We start from the raw sequence: 13,869 nt of genomic DNA, 5'->3' as shown, positions 1-13,869 counted from the left end.
TTCAAAATGAAGAACATGCCCTAACAGAAGAATAGGTCACTAATATTAGAGCCTGAGGGATCTGAAATAGGCTCATGGAGCAGTTACTATGTGACAGAGGAAAGTTACCTGAATACAAGAAATACTTCGGCTTACATGGTCACCTTTTTTAGGGTCTACTTGGATCCACGATCCCCAAAGAGACATTTCTAGTTAAGGAACTTAATTAGCAGAGTCTTTCATTAATCCTCCTATATCACAACAATTCTAAGCATCTACTTGCGGGAGAGACGGTGGAGTTACAAAAACTGATGGTATATAATCCTCCTCGTGGAGTTCCCACTCTAGTGGAGAAGACAAAACCAAAATAATATAAAAGCAATGTGATAATATATCTCAGTAACTATGTTCCAATTCCCTCCTAGGAGCTATATTAAATGCTGGTGATACAAAGATGAATTCTCACATAAATCGTACCCTTGGAGAACTCAGAGCCACGTGCCTGTGACATATGTAAGACGGTAAAGCCAAATGTAATGCACTACTGTGGCACACAGGGGATGCAAGCAATTAATGATGTCTCTGGAGAGGAGGTTGGCTAGAAGGGTTGTCCAAATTCTGTGATAGTTTCTTAATAGGATGCTCTCTGGGGACAGGTGGTTTAGGAAGATTTTGAGTGTTCTCAGACTAAAAGGAAGCCTAACCATGACTGGGTCCCCAATGTTTAGCATGGTACTTCATAAATAAAACTCAGCTTAACATGGAGAGCGCCACTGTATTCTTCCTATCCCCAGGAGTGTAAATTTTATCTACTGAGAAGCCATCTTTATATAACTTGGCGAAAAGACCCACTCAGATGAGTAGATGTCAGCTCTCCTCCAAAGAAGGCAACCTCAATGAGCAGAAAGAAAAGACCACAGGACTTCCTCTAGGGGCTAAGTATTGCCAAGGGCAGAAAATTAGATGAAATCTAAGAACTCCGTATAGCACATGCTCCATAAACAAAATTAAAGATTTATCACAACACAAGGTTATGTGTTTGCAGAAAAGGGCTGGGCATCCTTATAAATCAATGAGGAAAGAAAGAACATTCCCAGAATATAAGCTCCAGGAGAACAGGACCCAGGTATGTCTAATGTGCTATGTGTCCTCCATGCTGAACCAAGTGACCAGCACAGACAAGGTGTGCAATAAACAGTCTCTATATAGATACTTGATTTTAAATCCAAATTACTGAAGATTTACACACTATAATTTCCAGAATGAAAGGGGAAAATGATCTTTCAAATGCCATGGTGGAAATATAATTTGATGTGAACTTTAGAGGTTTGAAGAGAGCAAATTGGCAGTCTGTATCAAAAGCTTTGAACATGTGCTTCATCATCATCATCATCATCATCATCATGTAAGCTCAATACCTTTTAGCTGACATGTCAGGCACTATGCCAAGTACTTAATATGTATGCGTTCATTTAATCCTCATCACAGCTTATGTGCTAGATATTCATAGTAACTCCAGGCTTACACGTATGGAAGCATTCTTGAAAAGAGACGTGTCAAGTTACAGAGCAAGCAAGTGGCTCAACCAAAATTCTAACACAGCCACTTCTGATGTGAGGCTCAAAGCATCTCAATGCTATGGTACATTGTCCCTAAATAGATAATATAATGCATTTTTTGATTGTGCTGTGTCATTTCTACTAATTATATGAGAATAATTAAGTCTGTGCTTCAAAATCCAGTCAAAGTATAAGTTTTGCTTAACGTTCTTGCTATGTCATTTTGTGTCTTACTAAAATTATATTACTTGAGGCTCTGGTTCACATTTCTTTGCAAAAATGTCATTTCCACTCAATAGTTTGGAGAATCTGGGGGGTAATAAGGCAGCTTAAAATTAAACATCAGTTACCATATCTGTTAAAATCTGTTGGAGCTCCACATTGCAGACCCCCTACTGGCTGTCTCTCTTCTTGGATTGCCATGCCATTATATTTCTAGAATAAGCTTCCTCTATACCAAGTCACTCTTCTCATTTGTTTTTATATTCACATCTACAGACCTCCACTTTTGGTAAATAGACCATTTAGTGAATTAGCTTTCAATGAACTAGTCCATACTTTCTACTCTACAGCCACCAGGGGAAAATATACTGAATTCGTTCATTATGCAGAACAATTGACCTCCTTCAACTCAATTGCTCCATTTTAGACTAGACTCTGGGATTGGTTAAATAATTTACAGTATAGTAATACAATAGAATACTATAGAACAAATAAGAATTATGTTGTACAAGGACAGTTAAAAATCTGGCAAGACATTTAAAAAATATTGAGTGAATACATACATTAAGGTTACAAAAAGAATAAAATATATTACACCACATCAAAGGAAAAATTGAAGTTGCATTTGTGTTTATAACGATATACATCACAATTTTTAATCATAGTTTTGTTTTATTTTTATTTTTTTTAATCATAGTTTTTTCTGCATTGTGGGATTATAGGCTTTTTAAAAAACCTACATAAACATATACAAAAATATGTACAATTGTATACATTGATGATACCTGGAAGAAAATTCCAAATACTTATCTGTATTATCTAATTACTCTAAAATAAATATTATAGGATGTGACTCCACAAGGGCAGGAATTTCTGCCTGTAACCCATTCTCTAGAGTGCTCCCAGAAACGTCATAGGTACTCAATATATAATTTTTGAAGGAATAAATATATATTCTTTTATTATATAATTTTAAAGGCTATTTTTTCAAATGATACTGAGAAAATTAATCATCTGTAAAGTAAAAGAACTGGGTACCTAAAATATACCGTGTACCAAAAATAAATTGCAAATAGATATAAGGCTCGAATATAACATGTAAGTCTCTTGTCTACCTCCAATCTATTCCTGATACAGTCTGAGCGATCTTTCTACAACACACTTTTGGGCATCTCACTCATCTGTTTAAAAACTTGGAAGGCTTTCCCACTACCTGGGTATTAAAGCTTAAAATGTAAAAAATACTCAGCACAGCCTTGAGGCCCTTCATGGTACAGTACCTGCCAACCACTCCCATTCATCTTGTTCTCTCTCTCTACCCCAATTGCAATGGGATTGTTCTCTTCTCAGAGAGCTCAAGACTCTTTGCTTTAGGGACTTCCCACATGCCATTTCCATCCTCCTGGAATGTCTCCCCACAGAATTCTCATAAATAACCAATCACTCCTCATCTTTCAAATGGGTCTTCCTGGATATTTGCATGGTTTCAAAGTATCACCCTATAACATACACATTTATTAAAAAGGGAAAAAAACTGTAACTTTATAGTACAGAAGCCGGCAAACATTTCCTCAATCAAGGGGGCAAATCTTCCTCAGGGTATAGATTAAAAAGAACACAACATTACTTCTATAGTATTCCTGCCAAGATGCATAACCTGAAGCTAATTATGAGGAAACACCATCAAACCTAAACAGGGATATTCTCTGTCCTGCCATCACTCTTCAAAAACAGCAAGGTCATGAAAAACAAATACTGAAGAACTCTTCAGATTAAAGGACACTAAAAGACTCAACAAATAAATGCAATGCAGAATTCTAGATTGAATCCCAGACCAAGAAAGGACATTGGTGGGCCAAACAGAAGAATCTAAGAAGATATGTTGATTAAAGCTAAAGTGTTATTGTTGTTAATTTCCTGGTTTTGTTATTTGTAATCTGGTTATATGAAAATATCGTTTCTTAGAAAATACACATTGAAATATTTATAAGCGAAATGGCATCATTTCTACAACTTACTGTCAATCATTTGAGAAAATAAATATATGTATACACACACACACACACACACACACACACAGTGTAGCTCTAGGTTATAAGGCAAAGTAGTAAAATGCTGACATTTGAGGAATCCAGGTGAAGGGGTTATGAAAATTCTTTATTCTATTTTTGCAGGATTTTTGATTAACACTTTTATTTTGAGATAATTATAGATTTGCATTTACTTGTAAGAAATAATGTGGAGACATGTCTCACACACTTTATCCAGTTTCATCTAGTGGTAATAGCTTGCAAAACCATAGCACAGGACTACAGCCAGGCTGTTGGCACTGATGCACCTGGCACCGATACAGAACTTCATCAGCACAATGCTGCTCATTGACCTTTCATAGCCACACCTCTTCCCAATCCCTGGCACTCTGACCCTCCACTGACCACTAATCTCTCCCCCATCTCTATAATGTGCTCCTTCTAAGAATTGTTTAAAAATGGACACATATGGTCAGTATGCTTTGGGGACTGGCTTTTCAGACATAGTAAAATTCCCTGGAGATTCATCTAGGTTGTGGTTGGTATTGATAGTTTGTTACTTTTATTGCTGAATTGTATTCCATGGTATGTATATATTAGTTTGCTTGAGGTTATTGAACATTTGGGTTGTCTTTTTTTTTTTTTTTCCAATTTGGTGCTGCTGTGAATAAAGCTGCTATAAACGTAAATATATAGGTTTTTAAATTGAATATAGGTCTTCATTTATTTGAGATAAATGCCCAGGAGGATAATTGCTGGGTCATAGCCTGGTCACATGTTTATTTATTTATTTAAGAAACTGCCACCTTGCTTTCCAGAGTGGTTGTTCCATTTTCTGTTTTTCTCAGCAATGTAGGAGTAATCCAGATTCTCCCCATCCTTACCAATATTTGGGATTACCATGATTGTTTTTCTAATTGTATCCATTCTAGTAGGCGCATAGTAGTATCTCACTGTGGTTCTAATTTGCATTTCCCTGAGAGCTAATGTGGAACATCTCTTCATATGCTTATTTTCTATCTACATATCTTCTTCTTTTCCCCTTTGTTGCTATTATAAACAATGCTGCTAAAAATATCTGTGTTAAAGTCTCTGCATGGGCATATTTTTAAAATTCTCTTGCATGCAAACCCAAGAGCAGAATTATGGGGTCATATGGTAATCCTATTTCTGAAATTTTGAGCAACTATCAAACTGCTCTCAAAAGTGAACAGTACAATTTTACATTCTAACCAGCACTGTATTAGGGTTTCAATTTCTACAAATCCTCACCAAATCTTTTCATTGCCTTTTGATTTTAGGTATTTCTAAAATGTGAGTGTAAAGCTTCTCACTGTGGTTTTAGTCTACATTTTCCTGATGACTAATGAGGTTGAGCACATTGTCACATACTGACTCTGGTCATTCAGACACTTTCTTTGGAGAAATACCTAGTCAAGTCATTTGTCCACTTTTTAAACGGGTTACCTATCTTCTTACTACTGAGCTGTAAGAGTTCTTTGCATATTTTGGATATGAGTCCCGTACTTACCTGATCTACAAATATTTTCTTCTAGGCTGTGATTTGTTTAACTTCACTTTCTTGGTTTCTATCTTTTGAAGGACATTTTAAATTTTTATGAAATTCACAGGTATTTTTAATTTATACATAAGAATATATAATTTATATATTGAAAAAATAATTATTTGGAAAAGATAAACTGAAATATTAACATGGATTCGTCATATACTTACTTGGCTTAGGATCACAGAGATGAAGTAAACACAACATACAGTTATAAGGGAAGCAGTCATAAATAGTATCCATATTCAAAGTATCCATTCTAAGCCTCACTACCAAATACGTCACATTACTATTTATATACACAAATCCCTAAGTCTGATGTAATATCATCCTACCATTCAACAGGAGGATTCACCCAGTATAAATGTCAGTCTTCTTCAGTGAATCATAAGGAATGTCATTAATGGTGACTACACAGGACACTATGAAGCCAGTATAGTGAGTACAGATATTTTAGTTATAATTGAAATGCCACTGAGACATTCTAATTAAAACCTGAACTTTTTCACATAACAAATCTTTTTACTATTCATTAGGCCATCTTTTGATAAAAGGTTTGTATGAAGTGAAAAAACAAAACAAAACATTTCTCTCATAAAAAAAAAACATATCATCTTGAAATGGAAAAACACCTATTACAAATGAAACCTGACCAATAAAAAAAATTATATTCCAAGACCAATTTATGAAAGTCTCCAGAGAAACAATATTCCTTAGGTTCCTTAAATGAGTAACAAACTGATGTTTCAAAAAATTCACTTATTTTCAAAGAATATATATTTAAGAATTTCAACACTAAAAATAATGGAAAGTGGATGTTCGAAAAATACATTTAGAAAATTAGCCTTTAAAATTGCTTTTCCTCAGAAGAATCATCTTGAATCATCAATGAAAAAACATTGCAGCCCATCTCTTCTCACTACTTGGGAAACAGAGAATGATGTTAGTTCCATGTAAGAGACATAAAGAGCCAATAGTTAGATGAGAAATGGACTACCTGCAGATGGTTTTATCTAGAAGAAGGATACTATGCCCTAAAAATGAAAACCAGACTAGAATTCCACTAGGAAACTGTTCAAATGATCCTATCAATAATTTATACACAATGATGTTGAATGAAATTTTTTATTTTAACAAAGAACATTGGGTGTTGCATGTTTAATAAGGAACGAGCATATCTGGATACGTTATAAAATGTTATCCTACATTGCTTTGCTTTTTTTCTCTTCAAATAGTTATTAATAAATTATTACACTCAGTTAAACTGAACATCAGTTTATAAAGTACCAATTATCAGAATAATTATTCTGGGATAATCCTTGGATATTTGCTGACCTGGAGATTCAATATTTGTTCAGTGAGGCAAAGTGGTATTGTCCTAGGGTATGTCTTTTAAACATCTACATTTTGAGATGTAGATGTTGTTCCCCCTGTCAAATATTATTTGCTATTTGATAAGCAAAACCCATATTAAGCATTAATCTTGACTGCCCCCTTTTCATGCTTATATTCAACAAATTTATATATACCTGGAAGTATGCATGTTGCCAATGCTTGTAGAAAACTTACTAACATTTAAGCACTATGTATATATTTATACAAAAATCCTGTATGAATGGAAATTAGGTACTTCATTTTAAGAGGAGGAATTTGAAGCATAAAGAGTATCAGAAGCTTTCTCAAGAGGTCATACTTAGTAAATGGAAAGTGGGCTTTTTGTCTTTAGAGCTCAACTCTTTAACAACCACACCATACTGTCTCCTTATTAAAAATTTAAGTGTTTTCCAAGCAAACACAAGTCTACAATCCTTTATCTGAAGCCCGAGGGGCGGAATTTGATTCTGTGTTGAGAACTTTTCAATTTTAGAAGGGTAATATACTTGTCTGGTAACCAATCATCTTACTGTTTCTGCAGTCGAATGTATGAATGAGGGTTACACCTGCCTCAACTCGGCTTAGGTTATGTTTTACCAACACATGAATTTTGCCTATGATTTTTCCAAAAACAAAAAGTCTGATGTTCAGAACCTTGTGTACTTGAGAATTACAAATAAGTAGTAAGTTGCCAACTTAGCATTGCATGGAGTTCATCCAAAGGCTCACGACACATTACGTTATCCATTCTGCCTAAGTTGACTCTTCTGCAAACCACAGCCTCCTTTAGAGACATTGCTACTGTATACACTCGGACTCTGAGCTTCCACAGCCCTGAGACAGCCCTATCCTATCTTAAATTTGAAGCACCTGAAGTAACATGAATTTGGGCGGTTGGGGGGGATCTCATTATCAAATAATTTTTTTAAGTAAAAACTTGAAAGCATTTTTTTTCTTTAAAAACTTTGCTTAGGAGTAAAGAAAACTGCTTACATTTTTATATATAAAAAAACTAATATCGGGCAGCCCTGGTGGCTCAGTAGTTTAGCGCCACCTTCAGCCCAGGGCCTGATCCTAGAGGCCTGGGATCGAGTCCCACGCCTGCTTCTCTCTCTGCCTATGTCTCTGCCTCTCTCTCTCTCTCTCTCTCTCTCTCTCTCTCTCTCGGTCTCTCATGAATAAATAAATAAAATATTAAAAAAAAAACTAATATCACCTAAGTCTACAAGTATACCCACAATAAAAAAAAATGACTGAAAGATATACTAAATTGTTAGCAGGCTGCTGTTAACAATGATTTCTCATTTTACCTTTCCATATATATATTTTTTTCAGTTTTCTATACACATTTTCACTCACTCAGTTAACATAACATCTGTGTTACCTGCTGTTCAGTGAGTGAATACTGGGTGCTCAGAAAAGAACAGAAAGTTTCTGATTTCCTAATGTTTACAGCCCACTAGAAAACCAAGAATGAATTTCATTAAGAAAACATATAGGAGGGCACTTGGGTGGCTCAGTGGTTGAGTGTCTGCCTTTGGCTCAGGTGATGATCCCAGAGTCCTGGGATCTAGATCCGCACTGGGCTCCCCACAGGGGGCCTGCTTCTTCCTCTGCCTATGTCTCTGCCTCTCTGTGTCTCTCACGAATAAATAAATAAAATCTTAAAAAAAAAAAAAAGAAAGAAAAGAAAGAAAGAAAGAAAGAAAGAAAGAAAGAAAGAAAGAAAGAAAGAAAGAAAGAAAACATATAGGGAAAAATTCAACCAGTACTTTAAAATAGATATACTAAAATCTCACTGAATTACTTAAATTATGAGAGAAATAAAGATAAATATGAATTAATTTAAATTTATATTTCTTTGAACTTAGTAAAATGCTTACAGGGGGATCCCTGGGTGGCTCAGCGGTTTAGCACCTCCCTTCGGCCCAGGGAGTGATCCTGGAGTCCCAGGATTGAATCCCACACTGGGCTCCCTGCATGGAGCCTGCTTTTCCCTCTGACTGTGTCTCAGCCTCTCTCTCTCTCTCTCTCTCTCTCTCTCTCTGTCTCTCATGAATAAATAAATAAAATCTTTTTTTAAAAATGCTTACAGTTTCATAACTTTCAACAATCTCTACTAATATTATCAAGGAAATGGAATAAAGAAAGTGAACATTGTAAGTGAAACGAAAAGTTACATTCCAGGAACATAAAAACTGTTGCATTGGAAAGTTGATTAAAATTTACTTTCAATTATTTATCTTAGTTCATTACTCATTTCCTTTACAAACCCCTTTTTAAAAATTGTGCAATGATACATTTTACCACACCAGGCCTGAAACATGGCAATTTTCAAAAGTATGATTTCCAAATTAATATGAAATGCAGTAGAAATCTTGCTATTTGCAAGGACACAGATGGAACTAGAGGGTATTATGCTAAGTGAAATATGTCAGTCAGAGAAAGATAAATACCATATGATTTTGCTCCTATGTGGAATTTAAGAAACAAAACAGATGAACATAAGGGAAGGGTAAGAAAAATAAGATGAAATCAGAGGGAGAAAACTATAAGAGTCTCTTAACTATAAGAGACTGAGAGTTGCTAGAGGGGGAAGGTGGGAGGGGATGGGGTAACTGGGTGATGGGCGTTAAGGAGGGCACTAAATGTAATGAGCACTGGGTGTTACATATAACTGATGAATCTCTAAATTCTATCTCTGAAACTAATAATACTCTGTATGTTAATTGAATTTAATTTAAATTTTAAAAATGTTTTAAAAATACATGGAATGCAGTATCATCTGCAAAATACCTAGTAAGTGATCAATACCCACTAAATAAACCAAAATATAGCTACGGTATACCATACACAGCTGACCCTTGAGCAACAAGGATGTTAGAGGCACTGACCCTCCACACAGTCAAAAATCTGCATTTAACTTTTGACTGCTCTAAAACTCAACTACCAATAGTCTGTTGACCAGAAGCCTTACTGATAACAGCAACAGTAGATCAACACATATTTTGTACACTACACATCTCATACACTGTATTCTTAAGGTAAGCTAGAGAAAAGAACTTTATTAAGACATCATAAGGAAGAGAAAATACATTTAGAGGACTGTACCGTATTTATTGGAAAAAAATCTGCACATAAGTGGACCCACACAGTTCAAACCATGTGGTTCAAGAATCAATGGTGGGGCCATAGCATATGTCCTATGTCCTATAGATGTATCAATAACATCTAGCTAAATACGACAGTGTAGCTAAAATGACATCTTGAAACAATTCAGTAACAGTCCCTTGGCCTATCCTAAACTGCAGTTTCTCTGTTTATGGTTTTATAATACCTGGTGGTAGAATTCAGTTAAAATTCCACTTTTGATCTTAAACAAAAACAAAGACTTAGAGTGATGGATCATTCTCCTTACTGAACTGACCATTTGTTTACTCATTTGTGGTCAACTACACAACAGAAACAATTGTTTCAAATGATAAATTAACCAGCAAACATGGATACTATTTCTTTCTTCCTGAGCAATTATTACATGCCAGGAACTATCCTAATATTATAGAGGACTATTCCATTTAACCTACAGTGTAACCCTATTAGAGAGCAGACACTATTATAAAGTCAAGGAAACTGACCTACAGAGAGCTTAAATAATTTGCCCAAATTATACAAATAATAAATTGTGGAGCTGGGATTAGATTTGAAACAAAATTATTCCAAGTAAATTACTTCCTTAATTCGTAAATCAGTTGAGAAGAGCTGAAAACAAAATTAAAATGAGTTTAGTATAACGATTTAAAGACTGTCCAGACATTTGTCACCACAATTCCCTCAGAGATCTGTTTTTCTTGCTTCCAAAAGTGATCAGGCCCTGAGACAAACTGAACATTATTAAATTCCAAAAAAAACAAGGTAGATATAATGGCAAATTATTAATTTGAGAAAAAAGTCCAACTGTCAAAGGAATGATGAATGTTTGGGTTGACAAGACAAGAATATATTTCTTTTGTTGTTATGTAAAAATCAAGCTTCATGTAAAATTAAGTCATAATCAGAAGACATTTGAAGAATATGCAGTAAAAAACTCTTACCATATAGACCGGAATTATTCAAAGTCCATTTGTTGAGTCCTTCAAAGGATTACATAGAAATTATAATACTGTTGATAAAATGCAACAAACAAGTAGCACTGGCTGCAGCAAAAATGCTTTTGTATCAGCTGAGATTCACATGTTAATTCCTTAAGCACTGACTGAACTCCAACAATATGCCAGAGACAGGGACCAGTGAATAGGACATACCAAATCTGATAAAGACCTAACCTGATGTCTGACAAAGACATAAGGAATTCCTTCCACACTACAGTCTGTTTTGCTTATTTAATAACCATTTATGTAAAAGACATTGCAACTAAATGTTTTGGCAAATATTAATTTGTTTATCACAACCATCCCATGAGGCAGTGTGAAAGAAAAAAATTATTCATGATACTTATTAAAAGGATAAGGCAGACTTTTTTTCAGGGTAACTAGTGTACTGTGGTTTATCAGCAGGGAAGAAGGATTAGGTTCAGTTTTGAATGCAACAAGGAGAAATGGGGATTTATAGAGTGGAGAGGGTTAGTAGCAAACAGAAGATTACAAGGGGGTTAAGGTCATTCTTGCTAAGTAACCTAACAGGTGAAGACAAGCCAGGGTGATGAGATACCAAGATATTCCCTGGGGGATGAGGAATTTGGTCAGATATCAATGGAGATCATGTACCATGGGTGGGAGATTCTGGCCAAACTGACTTATCAGGATTCTTGCCAAAGGTAGGGACATAAGCCCAAGGTCAGGCAGAGGGCTCAGAGGAGCTCTACTAAAGGTTGGTCAGGGACAGAATCTCTACTAGTAGGTATTACTTTAATCCGCATTTTATGAAAAAGGAAACCAAGGCAAAATGTGGTTAGGTAGACTGGTTAATAGCATACAGCCCGTAGATAATGGAGCCAGGAAATTACTATTAATGCTGCTTTACGAATAAAACTGTATATTTTGTCTTGACAACACACATGTGCACACACGTGCTCTACATCATCTTCATATGCATTAAGCTCTTTAAATCAGATTTCCTCTCCTAGGCAGTACTTGGGATGGGAATTGCCAACACTTCTCATGAACAATACTTTTACTCTGTTTTCTCTGCTTACTGACATTTTATGAACTAAAATAAATCAGGAACCTAATCTGAAATGAGTTGGCATTCGTTCTGCCCTGCCTAACAATATGTCGATTTTATATGTTAAGAAGGCACTATTGGCTGTGTACAAGCATCTTTTCACTTATCTTTTTCTAAACAGCAATATACTCAGATAAAAGGTTCACTTCCCCAAATCTCCTTTTAGGAGGGGTGGACCTGTGATGGAGTTCTCATCTATAAAATTTAAGTGGGAATCTATTGCATGGAAAACTCTTACATTCCTAAAATGGTGGTAGATCTGCCTGCACTTCCCTGTGGCCTCTTCTCTTCTTCTCTCCCTGCCTAGAATGCACGGATCATGGCCATGGCTTCCGTAGCCATGCTGAGGTTGTGGGTGGAGGCCCCACAGTTGAGAAAAGCAAAGCAGAACCACAAATGCAATTTGGATCCATGCCTGCATCATGGAGCTACCATCTCATCTTAGATTTCTTCTTTAGCTCACTTACTTTGTGAAAAAAATAAATGCTCATTTGATTAATCCACTGCAGTAGAATTTGTCTCATGCACCTGAAAACAAGCACAAATAATACACGCACTTTGAAAGGGAAATTATTGATGTGATTTTCTCATCCTTGGTGAACATCTCACTATAACTATTAAGTGCTTACAGTAAATATTACCACTGACAAAACTTTATTCAATAAAGTGAGGTACATAATTTTAAGCAACAACAAGCAAAAAAAGAGAGATATTACTCAGAAATTGCTTTCCCTATTGTTTCTAGCACTCTTCTTCTGGTTATTTCAACATATGACTGCTACAGAAATAAAAGTTGCATTTTGAATTCAGGCCCTCTGGTATTGACCAGTTACTTGGAATAATGGTAACCCTAGAAAAATTAAAATGGAGGGGTTAGAGATTCATATTCTGAAACATCGATGGGATACAATGCAAATCGTGCAGCCTCAATCTCAGATATAATCTGGCCTGAATTTAAAGAATTTAAACAGGTCCTTAAATTCAGTCTTTGTGAAAAGGACTGTGAGGTTTTCAAAAGAGAACACATTCAAGTATATTCTGACTTCATTCTGAAAGCCCACTCACTACTCTTCAAGCACCTTTGTTTGCCTCAAAACCCGCTGCTTCCAGAAATGCAATCTTCATCTGTAAGTGGTTTTGTAGCAATGATTAAGGAAAGAAGATCAGAAAATCCAATGGCCCAGATTATTTGAGGAGAGAGGTGGCATGAAAAATGGTCCCTGGCATATAATTTCACTTTTGAGAAACAGAAACCTACAGGGAGGAAAAAAAAAAAAAAATACAGACGCTAAGGTCTCTGAACTGCCTTAGAAAGAGAAAAACAGTTTAGATTGCTCTGCTGCCATAACAAGCACCGGAGTTTATTGTTTTGTTTGCAGACTGAGGTCTGCAGAAAATAAATATCCGTAGCTGAGGGAATCTAGAGATAATGAACATCCAGAAGTGCGACTACACCCCGAGGTATTTGGGCAATCGTCTTACTGACAGAAAAAAGGAGATAAAGTAGCAGAAAGAAACCTTAGCGGTGGTGAAACAAAGAGGGAGAGGTTACAAGAAAGAGCAGCGGATGGGTAAGGAAAAGAACTCCATTACCAATCGGCAGCCACATCTACACAAGGCTTATTAAAGAACAGAATTCACTTGAATTCTGCTGTATGGCCTTTAGCATCTGGAATGCTAAATCAACCAGAGAACCAGTTACAATCCCACAAAGCTGACCCCCATCCTGTTTCATTCTCTTCCATCAGCTCCATCTCCTTGCAGAGAGCACTGTAAGACCATCACACCCGCCCAGGAAGGTTCCATTCATACACATGGACAGAAAACGCTTCTAAGTCAATGGTACCGAACAGCTCGTGGTACCAGAAAACTCAAGTCAGTAAGTTCATTTCTCTTCTCTTTTATAAATTCTGTATCACTC

At 35.9% G+C, this 13,869-nt stretch overlaps 1 long non-coding RNA gene across 1 annotated transcript in view; it reads right to left on the bottom strand.

Moving 5' to 3' along the window:
- Positions 1-2,469: 2,469 nt before the first annotated feature.
- The window catches only part of LOC140618659 (uncharacterized), a 29,471-nt gene continuing 18,071 nt past the window's right edge, over positions 2,470-13,869 (bottom strand). Inside the window, exons 2-3 of the long non-coding RNA XR_012018725.1 lie at positions 12,416-12,476; positions 2,470-6,276 (exon numbers count right to left, since the gene is read on the bottom strand). This is a non-coding gene — a long non-coding RNA (uncharacterized lncRNA). The remainder of the gene's footprint in view (positions 6,277-12,415; positions 12,477-13,869) is intronic.

This window comes from Canis lupus, chromosome 26 (genome assembly GCF_048164855.1).
Source record: "Canis lupus baileyi chromosome 26, mCanLup2.hap1, whole genome shotgun sequence".
In the NCBI taxonomy this organism is placed as follows: domain Eukaryota; kingdom Metazoa; phylum Chordata; class Mammalia; order Carnivora; family Canidae; genus Canis; species Canis lupus.
Note: the sequence above shows the minus strand (reverse complement) of the source record. Positions and strands in the feature narration are given on the sequence as shown.